General features: G+C 41.2%; 1 protein-coding gene across 1 annotated transcript in view; it reads right to left on the bottom strand.

Moving 5' to 3' along the window:
- LOC310874472 (protocadherin-15-like) overlaps nucleotides 1-26,193 on the bottom strand; it is a 282,612-nt gene that overhangs the window by 52,976 nt on the left and 203,443 nt on the right. The window lies entirely within an intron of this gene.

Consider the following 26,193-nt stretch of genomic DNA (forward strand, 5'->3'; position numbering starts at 1 on the left):
AGTCAATACATTTGTTAATCAAATTAAGGATGCAACATTCTAGCTTCATTAGACAATACAATGTAGAGAGAGCAAAGACAGGACAGAAAAAGAGTTTATGCGTTTTATGCTTGCTTCTTAGAAAATGGACGATACATTATAGAATTAAATTAACTGTTGTTTTTTTTTTAAATGCAGAATGACAAACCTGTCTAAATATTCCATCTGCTGCAACAAGTAATCTTCACCAAATAGTGGAATTAAGCCATACCCACAGACTTAAATCTGCCAAGCCTCTTATCTCCATGTCAAATGGCATGTGGCGGCTACACGCTTATATTAAATCAATAAAGAAAGATCGTATCATTGTCAACGATAAAACCAATCTTTCTGCATTACAGCATTGGCTTTGTATTTGCTCAGTAAATAGACTCGCAGCAATGAGTGTACGCCTGCTATAGCCTCGGGAATCCAGTCTTCATCTGCCTCTGCAATGCATACACAGTAGGAGGTATGAGTGCATGTGACATCATCATCATACCCAGAAGTAATGCGTAAACGCCTACTGAGTGGCAAAAAAACGACTTTCTGGCCTTGACAGAACAGAAAAGTCCTATCTGATTGCAGAGATGGGCAAAATACATTGAAAATGTATTTTGATACAAAATACAAATACTGGGTCAAAAAAATGTATCTAAATACAAAATACAAAATACATCTTCCATCCCCATCGAAATACAAATTACAAAATACAAAAAAGTATTTCAAATACGTATTTCAAATACATGTATTTCAAATACTGCCCATCTCTGATGGGCAAAATATATTGAAAATGTATTTTGATACAAAATACAAATACTGGGTCAAAAAATGTATTTAAATACAAAATACATCTCATTTCTTCCATCTCAGCGAAATACAAATTATAAAATACAAAAAAGGGTAGCACTTTACAATAATGACCCGTTATAAAGCATTTATAAACGTTTATAAGCAGTTTGTAGACTATTAACAAATCATTATTAACCTGTTTGTTGACATTCGTAAATGATTATTAAAACCGTTATAACTATGGTTACAAATCATTTATAAGGTATTAGTAAGTAGTAAACTATTCATTAATAAGCCATTTATATACATCTGTAAATGATTATTAAATCATTTGTAATGACCCCATGATAAAGCATTTATAAACGTTTATAAGCAGTTTGTAGACTATTAACAAATCATTAACAACCTGCTTGTTTACATTTGTAAATGATTACTAAAACCTTTATAACAAATTTACAAATAATTTATAAAGTATTAGTAAGTAGTAAAACTATTCATGAATAAGCCATGTATAATACATCTGTAAATGATTATTAAATCATTTGTAACTGATGTTATATAATATATACAAGCTATTTGTATATTTGGGAAATGTGTTTGTTCATGTTTAACATATACTTTGTAAAACATTCCTAAAATATCTATAAATCCTTAGTACATGTTATTAAGTGGAGGAGGACAGTCATACTCGGATACGAGTGACCGCCGATGATGATGAAAGTGACGACAGTTCATCATTTACAACTGTCTGTTAATGTTTGTTCATGTTTAACATATGCTTTGTAAAACATTCCTAAAACATATATAAATCCTTAGTACATGTTATTAAGGTCCCTATAGTAAAGTGACGACAGTTCATAATTTACAACTGTCTGTTAATGTTTGTTCATGTTTAACATATGCTTTGTAAAACATTCCTAAAACATATATAAATCCTTAGTACATGTTATTAAGGTCCCTATAGTAAAGTGACGACAGTTCATAATTTACAACTGTCTGTTAATGTTTGTTCATGTTTAACATATGCTTTGTAAAACATTCCTAAAACGTATATAAATCCTTAGTACATGTTATTAAGGTCCCTATAGTAAAGTGACGACAGTTCATAATTTACAACTGTCTGTTAATGTTTGTTCATGTTTAACATATGCTTTGTAAAACATTCCTAAAACATATATAAATCCTTAGTACATGTTATTAAGGTCCCTATAGTAAAGTGACGACAGTTCATAATTTACAACTGTCTGTTAATGTTTGTTCATGTTTAACATATGCTTTGTAAAACATTCCTAAAACATATATAAATCCTTAGTACATGTTATTAAGGTCCCTATAGTAAAGTGACGACAGTTCATAATTTACAACTGTCTGTTAATGTTTGTTCATGTTTAACATATGCTTTGTAAAACATTCCTAAAACATATATAAATCCTTAGTACATGTTATTAAGGTCCCTATAGTAAAGTGACGACAGTTCATAATTTACAACTGTCTGTTAATGTTTGTTCATGTTTAACATATGCTTTGTAAAACATTCCTAAAACGTATATAAATCCTTAGTACATGTTATTAAGGTCCCTATAGTAAAGTGATGACAGTTCATCATTTACAACTGTCTGTTAATGTTTGTTCATGTTTAACATATGCTTTGTAAAACATTCCTAAAACATATATAAATCCTTAGTACATGTTATTAAGGTCCCTATAGTAAAGTGACGACAGTTCATAATTTACAACTGTCTGTTAATGTTTGTTCATGTTTAACATATGCTTTGTAAAACATTCCTAAAACATATATAAATCCTTAGTACATGTTATTAAGGTCCCTATAGTAAAGTGACGACAGTTCATAATTTACAACTGTCTGTTAATGTTTGTTCATGTTTAACATATGCTTTGTAAAACATTCCTAAAACATATATAAATCCTTAGTACATGTTATTAAGGTCCCTATAGTAAAGTGACGACAGTTCATAATTTACAACTGTCTGTTAATGTTTGTTCATGTTTAACATATGCTTTGTAAAACATTCCTAAAACGTATATAAATCCTTAGTACATGTTATTAAGGTCCCTATAGTAAAGTGATGACAGTTCATCATTTACAACTGTCTGTTAATGTTTGTTCATGTTTAACCCTACATCATTTTATGTTGAAGATGTTGTGTTGCTTTGTGGGTAATCCTCAGTACAGAGGAACTCCATACTGAGGGTAAGATGGTCTCCTGTTTGCTCAGGCACAAACAAATTAATTACAAACATCTAAGCTTCATATAAGTGGCCAGATATGCACTCATGTTTACATAGTGTTATTCAGTAACATTTGTTTTTGTATGACATGGTATCATATGACATTGTTTATTCAATTGTTTGAAAAACGGTTAGCATGTTAGCTAGCTGTTAGCACAGCTGTTAGCTGTGCTGTGTAGCCTGTGTTACATGATAATTCACTGACACTCCATGTAAGTGAATTTTCAAAAACGAATGTTACTGAATAACACTATGTAAACATGAGTGCATATCTGGCCACTTATATGAAGCATAGATGTTTGTAATTAATTTGTTTGTGCCTGAGCAAACAGGAGACCATCTTACCCTCAGTATGGAGTTCCTCTGTACTGAGGATTACCCACAATGCAACACAACATCTTCAACATAAAATTATGTAGGGTTCATAATTTACAACTGTCTGTTAATGTTTGTTCATGTTTAACCCTACATAATTTTATGTTGAAGATGTTGTGTTGCATTGATTGATTGATTGAAATCTTTATTAACAGTTTGTAGAATTTACAGTACATTTTAAGCACAAACTCAATACAAAGACTGTCAACTGTGAGTGGACGACCCAATTAAGCATTACACTTGTTTACAACAGGGTCCACATTGTTCAATTCATCAAAACATTTAAAGACATACAAACATTTAGAGACATACAAATAGACATTTCTCTGTAGGTAAAGAACAGAACAGGAATTCATCATATGGGAAGCAAAAAAGGGAAAAGATACTATATACAGTGAGGGAAAATGGGTTGGGGGGGTGGGGGGGATTCAGATTTTACAGAGGCCAGTTTCGAATTGCAGCCATCCGTAGGTGCCCTTTGAGAGCGGTTTTGAAGGAGTCAAGGGATTCACATGTCTTAATGACTGTTGGTAGGGCGTTCCACATTTTGGTGGCATAGGAGCGAAAAGAATTTAGTCCCTTGTTTGTGCCGAATCTGGGTTGTACATGGTTTGTTGCACTCCCTCTGGTGTTGTGGGTGTGGACTTCGTTTACATTAAGGAAGTATTTAGACAGGTACATGGGTATCTTGGTGGTGTATCGAATCTTGTGGACCAGACCCATTGCAAGATGCTGTACTCTGTCGTCGACCCTAAGCCATCCCAGCCTGTCAAAGTGGGCAGGGGTGAGGTGGGTTCGGGGGGTGAGGCCAAGTAGGAGCCTGACCTGGGTAATCCTCAGTACAGAGGAACTCCATACTGAGGGTAAGATGGTCTCCTGTTTGCTCAGGCACAAACAAATTAATTACAAACATCTATGCTTCATATAAGTGGCCAGATATGCACTCATGTTTACATAGTGTTATTCAGTAACATTCGTTTTTGAGAATTCACTTACATGGAGTGCCAGTGAATTCTCATGTAACACAGGCTACACAGCACAGCTAACAGCTAGCTAACATGCTAACCGTTTTCCAAACAATTAAATAAACAATGTCATATGATACCATGTCATACAAAAACGAATGTTACTGAATAACACTATGTAAACATGAGTGCATATCTGGCCACTTATATGAAGCTTAGATGTTTGTAATTAATTTGTTTGTGCCTGAGCAAACAGGAGACCATCTTACCCTCAGTATGGAGTTCCTCTGTACTGAGGATTACCCACAATGCAACACAACATCTTCAACATAAAATGATGTAGGGTTAAACATGAACAAACACATTAACAGACAGTTGTAAATTATGAACTGTCGTCACTTTACTATAGGCACCTTAATAACATGTACTAAGGATTTATAGATATTTTAGGAATGTTTTACAAAGCATATGTTAAACATGAACAAACATTAACAGACAGTTGTAAATTATGAACTGTCGTCACTTTACTATAGGGACCTTAATAACATATACTAAGGATTTATATATGTTTTAGGAATGTTTTACAAAGCATATGTTAAACATGAACAAACATTAACAGACAGTTGTAAATGATGAACTGTCGTCACTTTCATCATCATCGGCGGTCACTCGTATCCGAGTATGACTGTCCTCCTACACTTAATAACATGTACTAAGGATTTATAGATATTTTAGGAATGTTTTACAAAGTATATGTTAAACATGAACAAACACATTTCCCAAATATACAAATAGCTTGTATATATTATATAACATCAGTTACAAATGATTTAATAATCATTTACAGATGTATTATACATGGCTTATTCATGAATAGTTTTACTACTTACTAATACTTTATAAATTATTTGTAAATTTGTTATAAAGGTTTTAGTAATCATTTACAAATGTAAACAAGCAGGTTGTTAATGATTTGTTAATAGTCTACAAACTGCTTATAAACGTTTATAAATGCTTTATCATGGGGTCATTACAAATGATTTAATAATCATTTACAGATGTATATAAATGGATTATTAATGAATAGTTTACTACTTACTAATACCTTATAAATGATTTGTAAACATAGTTATAACGGTTTTAATAATCATTTACGAATGTCAACAAACAGGTTAATAATGATTTGTTAATAGTCTACAAACTGCTTATAAACGTTTATAAATGCTTTATAACGGGTCATTATTGTAAAGTGCTACCCAAAAAAGTATTTCAAATACGTATTTCAAATACATGTATTTCAAATACTGCCCATCTCGATTGCATTCAACTCACTTATCCACTCACTTTGCCACTCGATTTGCATACTCGAGTTTCCATTTACTTTATGCACGCGCATATACCCTCTATATCGCCCCAGGCAGATTAAGTCTGGCCCCCTCTCAATTGTGGGAGGATTTCACAGACAGCCAACCAGTTTTATCTGGAACCAGGCTATAACCAACCAGGGCCCAGAATTAAAATATGGGGTGGGACATTCCGTGAAAAAGAAATTCTAACACTGAGACGAGACTATAATATCCACGCAATGATATTAGTATCACTACGTGAGGCTACGGCTGCTACATCACTCCTGCCTGGATATTTCTGTGTGCCTTGCCCTCGCTCGTCACTGCTGCTGTGAATTTGTCCTTCGGAACCCAATAAACCCTGACAGATTCCCCACAAATCTGGCAATTCTCACATTTTCAACAGATTTCACCTCATTAAATAAACCCAGTTGAGTCATTAAGCCAACCGTCACAGCTGGCTAAACATTATAACATGGGCTACTGACTGGCAAAGTTATTATAACATGATAGATGGCCCTGGAGCTGGGACACATGGTGAGTATACAGTACAGTAATACTGTGTGTGTGTGTGTGTGTGTGTGTGTGTGTGTGTGTGTGTGTGTGTGTGTGTGTGTGTGTGTGTGTGCGCGTGCACGTGCGCGTGTGCGTGCGTGCGCGCGCGCGACTGCGGGGTGGGCACACATGTTAACCCATTCTGACCGGGCACCCATTTTGGTGTCAGCATCATGTTATGCTTTAGCTATTTTTGAAAAATCGAAGAGCGACTGACATTTTTAGAATCTGATCTCAGGTCAGAATGGGTTCATCAGACCAGTGTGAGACCTCGTATGAATCTGATCTCAGGTCAGAATGGGTTAAAACAACTTGGATTTTTCATCACCACCTCCTGTACCCCAGAATATTCCCCATGGTGCCTTTGACTTGGCCGTGTGCTACAACGAAAACAATTAGACGGTGAGCTCTACCTCCTATAGTGTAGTCAGGAGGACGCCTGTTCAGCAGGGAGTGGTACTGGGAGAGGTTCTCGGTTCAATCCCTGGCTCAGTGTCAAAGTGTCCTTGAGCAAGACACGTACAGTATATAAACCCTAACCGCTCCCAATGAGCAGGTTGAAGCCTTGCATGATTTCCTCTGCCGCCATGGGTGTGGGAATGGGTGAATGTAATGCACTTTGTAAAGCTCTTTGGATAAAAGTGCTATAAAAATGCATCATTTACCATACCATTTCATCTCACCTGCTCCATGTATTGCGCAATTGAGTGGAGACGGATACTGCAGGTTCATTTAAGTACCTAATGTTAGCTATTTTAACACACTTTACCTACTGTGCATTTTGAAGGTGTCTACAGATGAAAGCTAATGACAACTTGTTTCTAATGCTTTTCACTAAGGAATGCAGAAGTTTTACCTGGTTGGTTTTACAAATGAGCTGAAGGCTGAACAATTGAATTATTTATTTCTTGACGGCAAGAACTGAATTCCCCTCGAGGTTGGATTTAATTTCATCCACAGAGTCAACGTGAGGAAAAGGAAAGGAGATATACCCGTGGGTGAAAAAACTAAATGTGGATTAAAAGATTCAAATTGGTTTTAATTGTTGGAACACCCCTCCTCTCCTACAGTAGCCCTCCACCTGTCCTAGCCCTCCCTCAATTCCTCCACATCTCCTTCAAGTCCTCTGATCATTAACATTCACCTGATTATTAATCAGTGCATTCCTCCATCTCTCCCTTTTCCTCTCATTGGTGCTCTGCGTTGGCTATCCATTTCACTCCCCCCCCCCCCCACCCCTTTTACCATTCGCTTTTTACACATCCCTCCCTCGTCATTGCTATAGCGGTTAGCTGATCTCCTTCACTGATCCGCTCCTTATATCTTGCCATCATCATAACATAACCCTTCCTCCTCCTCATCAAGGTATAGAGCTGATTTGGCTGATGTGCCAGCAGGCTATTCTGCTACAATCCTTATCCATCTCTCCCTCCCTCCGTCCGTCCGTCCGTCCCTCCCTCCCTACCTCCTTGGCTCTTTGACAGCGGTGTGTGACCACAATGCAGAGCTCTCTGTCTCTCTCACACACACACGCATGCACACGCAAACGCACACACACACACACACACACACACACACACACACACACACACACACAGAACAGCTCATTATCTGGCCAATGATCCCTCCCTGTGCTCAGTTTAATCGTCGCTGTCCTGACATCTTAACTATAGCAAGCTGGGCAGCTACTGATAACACACACATGCGCGCGCACACGCACACGCACACACACACACAAGCAAAAGTCTTCACACATAATGTCAGGTGCACAGTATGCTGTCCATGTGCTGGAACGCTAGCTAGCCTAAACGTGTGCTCAAGGGTAACTTTCACACGCGCACGACGCTGACACGAAATCAGGTATAAAGGCACGGAGGGAAAAATGAGAGCAGAGAGCACCAGTCATGTCGTAGTAGTGACGCACACTCTCTCTCCCCTCATATGTTTTATCATCTTTGCTACTGTCTTCAAGGATCTATTTTTCTTTCAGTCTCTTTAGTCTTCCCTTCTCTACTGATACAGACACAAAACAATGTAAGGAGAACCAACATAATAAGGGAAAGCCAACAGAACAGTTTCAATGTGCCTTGGTATTGATCGCACTAAGCCTCTGAAACTCTGCAGGAGGGATGGGACACCATTCTAACAAAATACATTCTGCCTGTTGGTGTTTTCATGATGGCTGTGGAGAGCTGTCTAACGCATCAGTCCCATATGTACTCAGCTGGGTTGAGATAAGGTGACTGCGTTTTGAAAAAAGCATCCAGTGACCTCTCATGCCCTGTGGATGACTATAGTGTCCCAAATCCCAATAATGAACCCTTTCATAGTCACTTCCACTTGATCCAGAATCAAGTTCAGCCTGCTTAGTATTTTATGCATGCCACAGGTGATGACGGGATGTTAATTGCTTTATTATAGCGGTCAAGAGGTGCACGCACGTCCAATCATTTCATCGGGTGTTGGATCAAAAAGGATTAACTGTAAGGAAAAAGAGAAGGTCTTAATACTCCCAAAATAAATGTATAACAGAGCGGAAACAAAACAAGTTTGTGATGCTGTTATACATAGGGGGCATTAAGACTGTGTGCAGACCTTCAATTGATTTATTATATCATCCATCCATCCATCCATCCATGATGATTGATGATGATGAACTTGACATAATAATACTTGGCATAACTTGTTTTGTGAATAGTTTGTTTTCTTTTCTTTTCTTTTATTATTATTGTTGTTTTCCTGTTTGTAAAGACCATAAGTAATAGTACTTTATGGAACAAAGCCCCAAAACATTTGTTTTAATGTTATAAAGGAAGAAAAGCACTTATTATGTAAGAGAGATAGAGGAAGAAATGCCGTGTGAAGATTTGACCCCAATCAGTTTCTGAAGACTCTCTCTGTTTGAGGTCAGGAAGACAGTTGATAAGGCTAACTCAAAACAAAGCAACAGGAATTGAGGTTTTATCCAATTAACTTACGAAATCCCCCAAGCAACTCCATGAAGTGACAGTTCCATTCCACCTTTTGTGGCATTGTGGTATATCTTCTACCATTTATACACTGCAGATACTTAACCAAAAACTGGAGAGCACCGAAGAGAGTTTGTGAGAAACGGCAGACAGACAGATGAAGTGCCATGATGTTTATTTCAACGAAGTACAGCTTACGGCATAGACTCACACCAGCCAGCAGAGTGGCTGACGTCTCCCCGTGTAGGCTTGCGCCCCCAACTGACCAAGTGACCCTATCCTGGTTAACCTTTTAAACAGTTTACATGGGTGTAGGATGTCGACTTTTATTGCATATGTAAAACCAAAGTCTATGATCAACCAGTCTGTCTCAAACTCCTTTGTTATACAAATAGGCACCGGAATTCGGCTCCTTCTCATCCCGAGAAGGCCGACACTTTGCTGATTACCAAAAGTCTACTGTCTGTAGCCTATGTAAATTACACAAAGCAGAAGAACACAAGAACAACATTGTATAATTATAGAATCCCATATTCGACATGGCATTAAGCAAAAATCTAATCCATATCAAAGGAACATCATCCAAAGATGACTCACGACTGATTGAACTGTCTGTATTAAACAGTACATATCATACAGTATATTATGTGTCAACAGTGGTACAGTACAAGCCAGCAAAGGGAAGCAAAGAAAGAAAGAAAGGTACACTGAGAAGCACCGTAAAATCCTCTTTTGGAGACTGTCGTCTATTATACTCTTAGTGTAATACCTTGGTTTTAGATGAATATTTGACTTTTGGAAAAGGTGTTATGTAAATGACTTGCTGATTAGAGCCCTTGGAGCAGCTGTAAATGAGATGAGATGTCGGACAGACCAATCAGGGCGTGCGCAAATCTCAGCCGTGATCCGCCTCTCTAGACCAGCGACCTAACACGTTAGCTCAGGCTAGACATAAAGGGACTATTATGGTTCACGATGAATGTGTCTGATGTTTATCATAACTAACTGCCCATAGACAAGAGGACATTTTTATAGATTTTCAGAAGCTGATTAAAGTTAAATTAAAGGTATATTCAGTGATTTCACTCGTTTTTGGCTGTGGGACCCAGCCTTTCGTCCAATCAGGATAGAGAGTCAAAAATGAAACCTAAGGTGTTTTGACCCCCAGGGGTTAACTGGGGACAGGGAGGAACTCCTTATATGGCCAGCACACTCTATAGTAGGGAGGATTATCACAACAAAACAAAAAAATAAGTGATATTTGAATTAAGTGAAATCACTTAATATACCTTTAATAACAGGTAACCTAATCAAAACAAGGAAAATATGTTTCTTAAGTACCAAGGAAAAGTTGTTTGTTAGGAGAGATGGGCAGTTGATATTTGGGCTATAGGCCTAAACTTAGTATACTCTCAGAATCATAATTATGTTACTCTTGGCCTGATTCAATTTGTGCACAATTAAGATTGTCTAAGATTGGGAATTCTATCCTGCCTTTACAGTCTAAGATAATACACTTACAAGCACATCCAAGTGAGACTTTTGATGGGTGCAGGATAAAAAACCTTATTAGTACATTGTTTTGACCTGTGTGGTCTTCATCAGCAACATAAATGAATGTATGCGGATAATCTATTTATTTATTTTAGTCATGTTGTGAGCTTGTAAATCCCTTATTATCGCTAGGGTTCCCAGAGGAAGAAAGACTGTTTAGTATAGTATAACCCTAGAGACTCAAAATGAGATGCATTTTGTTTTACCGTCCCTTTTACAATGATCTGAGGCAAAACCTCTTTACCGAGTCATTAACCTGAATCTGCTTCACCCTGAAGATGGTCAAAGGCGGCTTGAGCTGCATTGAAGTCATTCAAGTAATGAGGGAGTGTTTAATAATAATGCCCAATTAATGTGGAATGCCCGGGAAAGGCGAAAAAGATCTTTGTTTATGCCCAGAGTTTAAGTTAGCCTTTTAAGTCTGGATTTGTAAGTCCACTGTATGTGCAGTGCAATACTATATACAGTATAGGTACTGTAGGCCTATGTATAATAAACAGCACGTGCTAAGCTTTATTTGCTTCTAATGAAAATACCCCAAAAACGTGGTCCATTTGGAAACCCATTCAAGGAACCCTGACGGGCCCAGGCCGTAGCGTAACGGTCTGGGCACCGGACTGGTAATCCAGTCGCAGTGTGCCGCGGGTTCGACTCCCGGACCCGACACGGCCTTTACTGCATGTCATCCCCCCATCTCTCTCCCGTTTCCTGTCAGCCTACTGTCTGTCCCTTCAAAAATCAATAAAAGGCATAAGCCACAAAAAAATATATTAAAAAAAAAAAAAAAAAAAAAAAAAAGGAACCCTGACGAATCAACGATCCCTTGACACCATTGACCATGCATTGGTCAATTGGTTTAACCGTTTGGCCGCCAGGAATAATTAAAGGATGATTACTGCAGTATGCCAGGATATCCAAAACCCTGCGTCCGGAACCGGATGTTGACTGAATGGTGTGTGTGTGTGTGTGTCGTCGGATTAGCTGTTGCTCTCTCACTAGCTGATGAGAAGTACAGGCCGGCGCCATTACAGCGACCGCTATGCTCTGTGCAATAAGCGCCGTTTTGAACGGAAAGGCTGCCTGGGGCGGGGAATTGGAGATGAAAGCGACTGAAAGCGTGCGTGCGTGCGAGCGCAAATCAAGATGCCGCAGTCCAGTGTTATGGCTAACAACAGATAGCCACCCGAAGCTAATGGGAGTAACCTTTTGACTAGATCGGATCAAAACATTTATACAACTGGATAAAAGTAACTTATGTTTATTGGCGCTTGAGACTAATGATTAACGTAGGTTACGTTTTTCGGTGGGGAAAGTATGAATTTAGTTGGACATGCCCCCAAGGTGCAGATTCAGACCATGTATCATACGGTAGATGGTCAAAATATGGCCCTGATGGTCCTGTTTTCTCTACCCTTCCCACTCGTTCTCCTTCTACATGCCTTTCTTGTGGTCTCTCTGTCTGTGACCCTCCCCACCTCCTTTGTTCTCTCCATCACCTCTCCCCTTCCTCTCTCAGCCCCCCCCCCCCCCCCCCTTAGGATTTCTCTTCCTGTCAGTCTCTGCCCCTTCTTGCTTTTTACAACGGTGACACAGACTGTCATCTCTTAGCATACGGCACCTGCTGTCTGTCACTTTCAGTGCCGGTGACACTCAGCTGATACAATAGTGCCAATACAATACGCAATGGAGTAGAGACAGAGAGATGGAAATAGAGAGCGTTAATCAGTCAATGAGAGAAAGATGAGATGGGAGAGAGAGAGAGACAGAGACAGACACAGAGACAGAGACAGAGACAGAGACAGAGACAGAGAGAGAGAGACAGAGACAGAGACAGAGACAGAGACAGAGAGAGAGACAGAGACAGAGACAGAGACAGAGACAGAGACAGAGACAGAGACAGAGACAGACAGACTGTTACGGACCATGGTCCTTCTGAGTATTTGTTATTGATGTTGTGATGGTTAATTGTTATGATGATTAGTTGAGCTGTGAATAATATTTATAGTATGGAAATGTTGGTCTTCTGTGGATGGCTTGTATTATAATTTGTTTCTTTCTGTGTTTCATGTAAGGTATTGAATGGAGCTGAATGGAGTATGTTGGAGAGTGAGAAAGGCTGATGGCTGGCAGTGAATGATTGAACGCAGACTTGGCTGTGAGATTGACAGGTCCATGTTCGGACCTGCCCCTCCTTCCTGATTGGGTGTCTTCGCCCACACCCTAATCCCAGTTGGCTGTGCCTAGTTGGCTGTTGCCTATAAAGGCTCAGTTGAACTTTTGCTCTGGAGAGGACGACAGCAGTTTGCAGCAGAGACTCGGTCCCTCTGGTCCTCCACCCTTTGCCTGCCCTTTTGTTTGCTTTTGTTTGTTTTAGTTTCTTTGACTTCGATTCCGTTCTGTTCTGTAAGTTTTGCCTTAGCTCCTTTTGTTATCTGTTTGTTCCCTTTAAGAGTAAAACCCCAGTTTGTTATTATTATTATATCTGTAGTATTTGTCTAATTTAACTCACTGTCCTTTTGTAAGGGTGTTAGGTCCCTTTTGTTAATAAACTAAAGTTCTTTTCCAACCCTGTCTCCTCTCACATTATGTTGTTTACCTTCACCCTAGACGAAGGTGCGTAAAACACAGACATTAAGCATGTCTGACAAGGTTGTGATCCTCTGAAATAGAATTTCCTTTCTGGCTGATTGACTGAATGAATTCCATTGAGTTTTTGACTTTCACAGTCCTGTATACGTGTGTGTGTGTGTGTGTGTGTGTGTGTGTGTGTGTGTGTGTGTGTGTGTGTGTGTGTGTGTGTGTGTGTGTGTGTGTGTGTGTGTGTGTGTGTGTGTGTGTGTGCGTGCGTGCGTGTGCGTGTGCTCACACATGTGGACTGATAATATCCCTTTGAGCTAAAAAATCTAATTTATTAAAAAAAGTATATACACTACATTTGTTTTCTTGCAGCAATGTTTCCTTTATTATTATATAAGTGTAGAGAGACAGGGAACTGAGGTCAGAGAGAAAGGAGACAGATTCCAACTCAAGCTGTTCAACAGGGACAGAACTGGGCTACAGTGAAGCTCTACCGTCTACCCCGTTAGGTGAAAAGAGGCGGCTGGTGACTTCATGTGTACTGTCTGCAGCCCTCACCAAGACCAAGGACTGTCTGCAGCCCTCACCAAGACCACCCACTGTCTGCAGCCCTCACCAAGACCAAGCACTGTCTGCAGCCCTCACCAAGACCAAGCACTGTCTGCAGCCCTCACCAAGACCAAGCACTGTCTGCAGCCCTCACCAAGACCAAGCACTGTCTGCAGCCCTCACCAAGACCACCCACTGTCTGCAGCCCTCACCAAGACCAAGCACTGTCTGCAGCCCTCACCAAGACCACCCACTGTCTGCAGCCCTCACCAAGACCACCCACTGTCTGCAGCCCTCACCAAGACCAAGCACTGTCTGCAGCCCTCACCAAGACCAAGCACTGTCTGCAGCCCTCACCAAGACCAAGCACTGTCTGCAGCCCTCACCAAGACCAAGCACTGTCTGCAGCCCTCACCAAGACCAAGCACTGTCTGCAGCCCTCACCAAGACCAAGCACTGTCTGCAGCCCTCACCAAGACCAAGGACTGTCTGCAGCCCTCACCAAGACCAAGCACTGTCTGCAGCCCTCACCAAGACCAAGCACTGTCTGCAGCCCTCACCAAGACCAAGCACTGTCTGCAGCCCTCACCAAGACCAAGCACTGTCTGCAGCCCTCACCAAGACCAAGGACTGTCTGCAGCCCTCACCAAGACCAAGGACTGTCTGCAGCCCTCACCAAGACCAAGCACTGTCTGCAGCCCTCACCAAGACCAAGGACTGTCTGCAGCCCTCACCAAGACCAAGCACTGTCTGCAGCCCTCACCAAGACCAAGGACTGTCTGCAGCCCTCACCAAGACCAAGCACTGTCTGCAGCCCTCACCAAGACCAAGCACTGTCTGCAGCCCTCACCAAGACCAAGCACTGTCTGCAGCCCTCACCAAGACCAAGCACTGTCTGCAGCCCTCACCAAGATAAAGTACTGTCTGCAGCCCTCACCAAGACCAAGCACTGTCTGCAGCCCTCACCAAGATAAAGTACTGTCTGCAGCCCTCACCAAGACCAAGTACTGTCTGCAGCCCTCACCAAGATAAAGTACTGTCTGCAGCCCTCACCAAGACCAAGCAGTGGACTACATGAGGTGGAAATGGGAACTGGCATAACAACTACATTGGCAGAGAAATGAAAAATTGAAGAATAGATAATAATACAAAATAAAATAATAAATTGCAATTGCATCTTCCCTAGTTTACGGAGGTAGGATATACAGTATGCAGCCAGAGCCAGACTAGGACAGAATTCTATATTCTATATCATATTGAATAGAAATGGGAGAATGAATTAGCAACCGGGACATACAGAATATACGTATAGTACATACGGCACAAGGATTGGCAACAGCATACATGTACATAACGCAAAAAAATGTGCAGGAGATGAATTTATCATATTGAAAAATATTGATATTCAGGCTGGCCATCCAACTGAATTTAAATCAGTATTAATAAGAAGACTTATTCTGTATAAGGCAAGGCCAGGTGTGCATTTTCTATAGCCTCCTATAGACACAACCAACGTGCATTTGCATGATGCGTGTGTGTGTGTGTGTGTGTGTGTGTGTTTGTGTGTGTTCTGCACAAAGCATGGCATGTGTGTGCATGCATGTGTTCATATGTGTGGTGTGGTGTAAGTGTGCGTGTGTGTGCGTGGTGCGTGTGTGTGTGTGCGTGTGTGTGTGTGTGTGCGCGTGCGTGCGTGACACTAAATGAAGCCAAGTATCTACTTTGGAACTGAGTAGTATTAAAACATTAACAGCTCGGAATGGACCTGCTGGTTTTGGTGAGCTATGCCAAGCTGGCACGGCCAGCTGTCCATGGGGCCCTGGAAACCTTTCAAACAGCAAAATCATTGAGCTTATATAGCCAGCAGGGTATGCAGCTGTAGCTCTCATTCTGTGAGCTATGGATAGCAAGCAGGTTTGGCCAGGGATGTCGCTGGCGATTCGGGTTGCCCTACTCACGCCATTATACGTCTAATCATTCTGTCTGAGGGGGCGGCTCTGGACAGTTCAAAAACCTACCTGTGACATCATAATCGTCAATCGGAAATGTCAAGGTAATGGAAACTAATACAGCCTTTCTCTTGTTGGAAAGTTAGAACACTGATATAAGAACCATTGATCCTGCATAAGTAAACCATTTAACGTTTGAAATATTTTGGAAATTACGGGTGACGATATGCCATCCATAGGAAGGTTTCTGAACTGTCCACAATTCACCTCTGAATAGACAGACATGGTGCCACCGTATAAAGAACGAGGACCAACTAGAAAAAGTGCCCTTCTGGGCACAGGTCTCCACCAGGATTTCTTCCTCAGCCTAGTGGGAATATGCGTGCACAGTTTCATCGCAATCGGACGCTGCGTTGAGGAGTTGTGGCGATTTGTACAAATCGGGCTACTCCTGAAAACTGTAGGAGCCAATCAGGATGGAATATGAGAAATCAAACAAACCTGTCTTGATCACATGACTATGGAGATCATGTGTACCGATTTGCGTGAAATTTGGATAAAATCTGAAGGAGTAATAATAGAAAATGTGTTTTACATATGTCAGCCTCCTGGTGGCGCTATAAAGAGCAGATGTGAAAAATTCCAGACAAAGGTTTTTCCTTGGCCTCTAGGGAGTTGGCATACAAAGTTATCCACAGATCCGTGCAGTTAGAGGTAAAAACACTTTTCGGCCAGTTATAGCGCCACCTTGAGGCTGAGTTGAAATTGTTCATGTGGCATTTCGTCCTCGGCCTAGTGGGAATGTGGGTGCACAATTTCACGGAAATCACGCGATGTGTTCATGATTTGCAGCATTTTGTTTGAAACTGAGCACTCCTGTGAACTTTGGAAGCCAATCTTAACCAATCAGGATGGAGTGTGAGAAATCTGAAAAACCCGTTTCGTTGGCTCTAGAGAGACTGTGTACCAATTTGCGTGATGTTTGGACAAAATCTGTAGGTGTACTGTGCAAAAAATTGTTTTGCACAAAGCGGCCTCCTGGTGGCGCTATAACAGGCCGTTCTGGAAAGTTTGGGGCAGAGGTTCATCGTTGGCATCCAGGGAGTGTGTGTGCAAAATATGGCATCGACCGGGTTAACGGTGGCCGAGATTAGCTGTTCACGGACACACGGACGGACGGACACACGGACGGACGGAGTGCAAAACATACTCTCCCCACATGCCTTCGGCCTGGTGGAGACAATTAGCGAGGACCAATTATATGAAGATAAGACTGAAAATGGCTCGAGAAGTGCTCATTTAAAGACCTCTTTGAATGCTAGGATATCTTGCCCAGAGAAGCTGACATTCAATCAAATTAGTTTTTGGAAAGCCTAATTGTCTACATCATCTTGCCTCAGTCCAAATGAAACCAATTTACAGTTTTGGCATTTAGCAGATACTCAGAGTAAATTACAAGTGTGAGATCAGAGTAATGGCATGAACCCTCGTCATCAGACGACAGGGTAAATGGTTCAGTAAACAGAGTGGAAAGAAAACACATATGCATCAAAGAAACTAGGATAGGTAAACATCAAAGCTAGCATCTGACTAAACTTCATCTTAACATCAAGCAAAAGCAAATGTAAACAACATACGTATGTGAACAAATTACCAACCGCGCACCACGCAACAAAATAGGTGATACGATGGGAAAAGAAAAAAGTGCTAGGCTATAGCTGGAGTCTGAAGAAGTGAATTTTAAGACTGCGGTGGAAAATGTGGAATGAGGCTGCAGTTCTGACTGTGACTTTCTCACACTGCTGGAAAGTAACTCAATACCTTTACTCAAGACTGTATTTAAGTACAATTTTGAGATACTTTAACTTTACTTGAGTATTTAAAAATGTCTTCTGATCCGCTACACCAAAATACTTTTTACTTTAACAATTTTTTGACAGCTTTACTTCTAGTTACTTAATAGAGTAATTAATCAATTAAGCCCTTTGGCTTGATATACAATACTTTTGTACTCAAGTAAAATGTTGTAACAGAGAATTTTGGTACTGCTATAGTTTTACTTAAGTAAATAATTGGAGTACGTCTTGGCTCGTACACACTGCCCGTTATTTGCTCCGATTATGCTGTCGGGGAGCATTTTTGGCGCTCGCCGACAAAACCCCCATAAAATCGGGCTTTGATCTGCAAGGTTTTGCTCGCTGTGTGTGAAAGGAGCTGCGAGAAGATCCAGCGCCGATAAAAGGCTCGCCGACGCCTCCCCGACCATTTCTGAACATCTAGCACGTTTGATAAATTATGAATTGTCTATTCTGTAGACTGTACGGCTCTGTGTTCAGAGTTCCAGTGATCCAGCTGTGTGACACTGTATTGTTCCACCACTTTTGCTTTGGCAACGTAAACGTATGTTTTCCCATGCCAATAAAGCCCTTTGAATTGAATTGAATTGATAATGACGGCGTAGTACATTCCGATTCTAGAGGCAAATCCACTCCACCACTCTGTCCTCGCATCGAATCCTCTCCTCCTCGCTGGGGGCGGAGCTAAGGAGCGAGTGGAGGACGCAAGGGGAGTGTGAAAATTGCAGTATTGGAATTTGGATATTGTCTTACAGTCAGACAACTCACCACTTGAGACTCCAGCTTCCAGCATTTCTTATTTTGTTGCATTTTGTTTGCACTCAGTTTACTTAAGCCACTTTGGATAAGATTGTCTCCTAAACGCCCAAATTGTAGCCTCAATTATTCTCTACCTTTGCTCTGATTCTGACATCTCAGACTTCAGGATGTGGATGTGTTATGGTGCGTGTGTGCATTACGCACGCACGCACGCACGCACGCACGCACGCACAGGCAGCGTGCAAATGCGCTCTCTCTCTCTAACCTATTTCCGCACTTTGACGCCAGCACTAGTCTTAACCGAGAAAGCTTGATACATTGTAAACATAAAGTTCACATGAAATGTAGTCAAAGAGCATTGGTTTCATAGAAGCCTAATAATTACAGACAGGATTTAATCTCTATGCTAAGGTCTTGTCAGTTCTTCACTGAAAGTCAAAAACAGCTTCCAGCATCATGCGCTCTCTTCTCAGTTACTTTCGTCTTCCTCTCTCTCTTCTAGTACCCCAACCTCCACGCCTCATATATTACATAATACATATTCTCCATATAAAGCATAATCCATTCATAGACTATAATTTGTTAGTTAAACACAACACAATGATAATCTTTCTGTATCATTATCATCTTGTTCTCTTCACCTGCCTTCATTTGCCTATTCCATAACATGCATTGCAAGCTACCATCACATGATGAGCACAGAATGCCAAAGGACTGCATATTAGTCAAGTCGAAATAAAGAGTTGGTGGTTACAAAACAGACCTGCCTCTGTTCATTAATTTGATTGATCCTCTGCCATGCTGTTACGTCACTGTCACCTACCACCACCCCAACACAACACCCCAACACAACACCCCAACACAACACCCCAACACAACACCCCACACAACACCCCAACACAACACCCCAACACAACACCCCACACAACACCCCAACACAACACCCCAACACAACACCCCAACACAACACCCCACACAACACCCCACACAACACCCCCACACAACATCATACTGTCTTGGAGAGCGATCCAAGACAGTGTGATTTTGGACGGACAGTTATTTTTGAATAGCCAAAGCAAATGACACAGATGCTTTCCCGGTTTAATCAATGCTGCACTAGAAGATGACATTGTTATATATTATGATCCAGGTTGGATTTGGACTAGCTTTTAGAGGGCCATTTAGTTTTCAACAGTTTTCGAAAAACAGCACTTTTGTTCTGTATTTTCTTCAAGCTGTGTTTATGACAGAAGCTGCAGTTTCCCAGACTTTGCTCTCTGCTAGATTATGCTTAATAGGGAGAATATGGCTGTGTAGGCAGAAGCAGCTTTTAGGACTATAAATAGAGATATTTTACAATTAAACTCCTGTGCAATACTGTTCCATCTTGATTGAATTATTAATCAGGAGGAAAACGAAAAACAAGAACAAGAACCTTTTAGAAAAAAGTAATTAAAAAACTGATTTAACTGCCATTTCGATCAACAGTCGTTTCTGAATTGTTGGCCTTTTGTTTACGATGGAAATTACATAAAAAAGAAAGGTTACAATTATTCCCCAAAGAGTGAAAATGCTTGCACTGTTAAAGGCAGTAAACCACATATAATGGGAAGCTTTTTTGTAAGGTGTATAATGTGTTGTAGAAAGTTCTACAACAGAAACAAAACTTGTTTTAATACAATGCTGTATTAACAATATTATGTTCTAGAGTAGTAGATGAAAGAGAGAGAGAGAGAGAGAGAGAGAGAGAGAGAGAGAGAGAGAAGCATGAGAAGCATGAGCTCTTGAACACCTAGTGTTTTTGTTGCTTAAAATGAGATAAACAACAACAGTTTTACTGAAATAAGTATTTTGGAAGTAGTTTACTACAATAGTGAAAAGAGAGAAAGAAAAAGAGAAGAAAAACGAATTTAAACACAGAACCACTTCAACAACAACAAAGGGCTAGCTAGCTAGCTAGCATGCTAAGTAGCTGAAGAAGACTACAGCATTGAAAATAGAGGGGGGAAAAACGAACTTAACCACAGAACCACTTCTTCAATAACAACAACATCAACAAAGAGCTAGCTAGCTAGCAAGCATGCTAAGCAGCTGAAGAAGACAAAAACAGTGAAAAGAGAGGGAGAAAAAAAAACGAACTTAACCAACAACAGCTAGCCAGCTAGCAAGCATGCTAAGCAGCTGTAGAGAACAAATCAAGAACAAATCAACAACATTAAGGAGTGAGTACATTTACAAAATATAACAGCCAAGGAAAGTGATCAAAATATCCAGGAGAATTATGCTAAGAAAGGGCTGACACTGCTAGCAACAGAGAGGGCAGTTTATTTAGCTACTCAAGGAGACTCATTTATGCTACCACCACTTTCCAAATGGCAACCAAGGAAGCAGTGGCTGAACCCAGCATTGCTGTTCCTATCCTGTACCCTACAGAAGTGACTAATGACAGTGCCCGCCAGGTGTTTAAGCAGAAACTGCTAGAAGATAGACCTGAGACTCTCTTTGCAGATCTCTATAGGAAAGATGGGAAGCTCTGTAATCTGATTTTCTACACAGACAATCCTACAGCATGGCGTGATGCCATTATAGATCACTACCCCCCATCTTTAATAAAAAGAGAAGGCTTCTCCAAAGGCTCGACATTGAAAATAAGTGACAAAGAAGACCTCGGCACTATAACCACAGTGAACCTATACAAATCAGGAAAAGTAGTGATTCAGGGGGGAAACCTTGGACAGCTAGAGAGAGACTTCCTGGTCATCAAGGACAGAGCCCAGCAGAAAAAGTCTTCCTCTAACCTAGCTGCCATTCCATCTACAAGTGCAAATACCTCTGAGCACTCAACAGAACTGCCTCCACAGGAAACTGAGCCCACCAACACTGGTTCCACACCAGATACCTCCTTCCACATCATGAGGGACAAGTTTACTCAGCTGGAGGTAGAACTAGTGCAGCTCAGACACGCATTCAGCTCTGTCCAGTCAGACAAGGAAGAAGAAGACATCACCAGCAGCAGACAAAAGGAAAAGGAGGAGATGGACGGCTACAGGAAAGAGCTAGCCGCTCTGAGGAGAGAAATACAACATCTCAAGGACGACAGACAGAACTATATGGCTCAGCTAACAGCACTAAGAGAAGAGATGAGAGAGATGAAACAGGAGAGAGAAAAAGAGATGACTCCTCTAATTGAAGAGATCAGAGAGATGAAACAGGAGAGAGAGAGAGAGATGGAGGAGATTAGAGAGATGAAACAGGAAAGAGAGAAGGAGATGACTGAACTAGGAGAGGAGATGAGGAAGATGAGATGGGACAGACAGAGTGTTATGGCAGCAGCAAAAGAAGAGGTGAGACATGAGAGGGAGAGAGAGGCATTACCTGAACAGCAGCTTAACAACCACACCATGTTGAGCTCCACCGAGACAGACACTGTGTCACAGAATCATCAAACTCCCTCCACCTCCCTGACAGACAGCAGTCGGAGTCAACCAGCCCCGTCCACCTCCCAAGAAGAGAGCACTCCTCCACAAGCAGCACCCAGCAGACAACAGGCTAAAGTGGTCATCCTCATCGACTCCAACGGGAAGTTTATAGAGCAGAATAAACTCTTCCCTAAACATAGTGTGTCTAAGCTGTGGTGCCCGAACAGCAAGAGAGCCTTGGAACTATTGAATGTGGAACAACTGGGCCGTCCCAGTCACATCATTATCCACACAGGAACCAACGACCTCAGAACAGCAGGAGATCAGGAGAGAGTGGCTAGCTCTCTAAAGGCAGTGATAGAGAGGGCCTCCACCACCTTCCCTAACACCCGTGTGGTCATCTCCACCCTGCTGCAACGAAAAGGCTTCCATCCAGACATCATCTACAAAATCAACGCCAGCATCTACAGAGACTGTGCCCTCAAGCCAAACGTGCACATGGCTCACCATCCCACCCTTGACCTATCCTGCCTCTATGATCACGTCCACCTCTTTAGAGAGGTAGTCCCAATATTCGCCCGGACCCTGAAGGATGCTACCCTCAACCGGAGCCCTGCTACCCCACAGAGAAGCACCAGACACCCTGCACCCGCGCCACCCAGACAAGCACGTGGCTTCCTTGGACCTACAGGGAGAGGCCCTTCACTTCAGCCACAACACCACCAGGACTACCCAGCTCAGCGCAACTTGCCCCAGGATAGACCACCATCCTACAACCCCCCGCAGAACAGGCCTGAGCCCCTCTTACCCCCCTCGGCAGCCCCAGGTCTACAACAGGAGCGGCATCGAAGCAGTCTCAGCTATGCCCAAGCGGTGAGCAGAGCAGCACCACCCACTACACCCCCCACCCCCGCCCCACATAATGACCTAAAAGACATCCAACAGATGCTGAGCCTACTCTGTTCCCGCCTGATAGGAACTGGGCCCTGGTGAAAGGTTAATTCACACTCGCACAATAATAGATGCTCGCACACACACACACACACACACACACACACACACACACACACACACACACACACACACACACACACACACACACACACACACACACACACCCATCAGTAAGATGAGCATAACAAAAACATTTCTCTCAGTTTATATTATACAGTAGCCTACCGTTTAAGAGTATTGGCAAGTTGATGTTTATCTCATTTTTTGTACAGCAGATATCTGTTTATTCATGGAGCAAAAGTGTTTTACTGTTGCATGTTGGAACATTCGAGGTCTGAGGTCTTTTGCTTTTGGCTCCAAGAGCAGAGACCCATACTTCATGAGAGAACTGGAAGACCCGGACATTGTGATATTGCAGGAAACATGGAGTAAAGGAGAGGAGTCCACTGGCTGTCCCACAGGATACAGAGAGATCATCGTACCATCTACCAAACTAAAGGGGGTCACTCAGGGAAGAGACTCAGGAGGGATGCTGATCTGGTATAAAACACACCTAATACATTCCATTCAATTAATCAAAAAAGAAGATTTTTACATTTGGCTCAAAATTAAAAAGGAAACAATCACAACTGAAGAAAATGTTTATCTATGTGCAGCATATATCCCTCCATCAGAATCCCCTTATTACAATGAGAACAGTTTCACCATATTAGAGGATGAGATTAGTAATTTCCAGGCCCAGGGAAACATATTGATCTGTGGAGACCTCAATGCCAGGACAGGCACAGAGCCTGACAACATCTGTGACATTAATAATAAACATCTACCAGACCTCAGCATCCCCCTGCCATCATACCCCCCCAGGAACAACTACGACAAAACAACCAACCAGAATGGAAGACAACTCCTACAGCTCTGTCGGTCGCTGGGTCTGTACATAGTCAACGGCCGGCTACGAGGGGACTCATATGGAAGGTACACGCATTGTTCCCATCTTGGTAGTAGCACTGTTGATTATATGATAACAGACATAGATCCAGTGCACCTCAGGGCATTCACAGTCAATCCTTTGTCGCCTCAATCTGATCACAGCAAAATCACTCTGTACTTAAACCAAACACAAACACACCTCAATGGAGTTGAAAACAGTCCACTATACATATTAGAACAGCCCTACAGATGGAACAAAAACAGCCTAAATGATTATCAGCATGCAATTGGCAATCACAAAATTCAATCACTACTAAATACTTTTCTTATCCAGTCATATCCTCAAAACGAAGAAGGTGTAAACATGGCTGTGCAAGATATAAATCATGTATTTGACAATTTGGCAACCTTATCAAACTTAATTCAATCACCTAAATTTAAAAACAAAAATATGAAAACTGAAAAATGGTTTGATTCTGAATGCAGAAATCTACGGAAAGCACTGAGGATCCTATCTAACCAAAAACATAGAGAACCAGAGAATCAGGAGGTACGACTTCAATATTGGAACACTCTAAAACAATACCATCACACCATCAGATCAAAGAAAACACAACACATCAAACATCAACTCACTGTAATTGAGGATTCTATTGACACAAATCAATTCTGGGATCATTGGAATAAATTGAACAAACCATACAGAGAAGAATTGGCGATTCAAAATGGAGACATATGGCAGAGCCACTTTGAGAATCTATATGCTCCAATCACACCTAATTTGGCACAAAAAAACACAAAAAACAAACTTGATCTACTCGAATCCGTCATTAAAGATCAACAAAACCCTTTAGATTTCCCAATTACAGAAAAAGAACTAATAGACAAAATCCAGGGTCTGCAAACCAAAAAATCTTGTGGTGTAGATGGAATACTAAATGAAATGATTAAACATGCTGACTATAAAGTTCACACTGCCTTGCTGAAACTGTTTAACATTGTTCTAGGTATAGGTTATTTCCCTGACATCTGGAACCAAGGACTAATAACGCCCATCTTTAAAAATGGTGATAAATATGACCCGAACAACTATAGAGGCATTTGTGTCAGCAGCAACCTGGGGAAGATCTTCTGTTCAATCATTAACAACCGATTACAGAACTTCCTCAGTGAGCATGACATCCTGAGAAAAAGCCAAATTGGATTTATACCAAAAAACCGAACCACCGACCACATTTACACGCTTCACACCCTTGTAGAAAAACACGTTAATCAAAACAAATCCAAAATTTTCTCCTGCTTTGTAGATTTTGAAAAGGCATTTGACTCGATTTGGCATGAGGGCCTGCTATTCCAAATTTTAAAAAGTGGTGTGGGGGGGAAAACATATGATATTATTAAAACAATGTATCAAAATAATAAATGTGCAGTAAAAATTGGCAACAAAAGAACAGATTTCTTCCCCCAAAGTAGAGGAGTAATGCAGGGCAACAATCTAAGTCCAACCCTGTTCAACATTTATATAAATGAATTGGCAAAATCACTGGAGGACTCATCAGCACCTGGCCTTACCCTCGGGAACAAAGAGATTAAATGCTTGCTGTTTGCAGATGATCTGGTGCTGCTGTCCAACTGTAAAGAAGGACTACAGCAGCTCCTAGATCATTTGCAACACTTCTGTCAGACCTGGGCCCTGAAAGTCAATATGAAAAAGACAAAAGTCATGGTTTTCCAGAAACGGTCCAGATGTCAGGGAAGCAGATACCCATTTTTACTTGGCTGCACCAACATAGAACACACACACACATACACATACCTGGGATTAAAAATTAGTTCCACAGGGAATTTTAACATGGCTGTGAATGACCTGAGGGAAAAATCAAGAAGGGCTTTCTATATGATTAGAAAATCTATCAAAATTAACATTCCAATTCGAATTTGGCTGAAGATTTTCAAATCAATTATTGAGCCAATTGCCCTGTATGGTAGTGAAGTGTGGGGTCCCCTGGCAAATCAGGAATTTTCTAATTGGGACAAACATCCAATTGAGACTATTCACACAGAATTTTGTAAATATATATTAAAAACTCAAAGAAAAACTCCAAATAATGCATGCAGAGCGGAACTTGGCCAATTCCCTCTCCTAATTAACATCCAGAAAAGAGCATTCAAATTCTATAAGCACCTTAAAAATAGTGACCCCACCTCCTACCATCACCAGGCCTTAAAATGCCAAGAGGAGAACATGAGTAGGAGTCCCCTCAGTCAGCTGGTCCTGAGTCTTACCCCCACCACCCCTCCCCTGACTAAAACAACCTCCACTAACCAAATTATCAAAATGCAACAAGAACATTATATCACATATTGGAAAAACAC

Source organism: Protomyctophum parallelum (assembly GCF_964188405.1).
Source record: "Protomyctophum parallelum genome assembly, chromosome: 17".
Taxonomy (NCBI): Eukaryota; Metazoa; Chordata; class Actinopteri; order Myctophiformes; family Myctophidae; genus Protomyctophum; species Protomyctophum parallelum.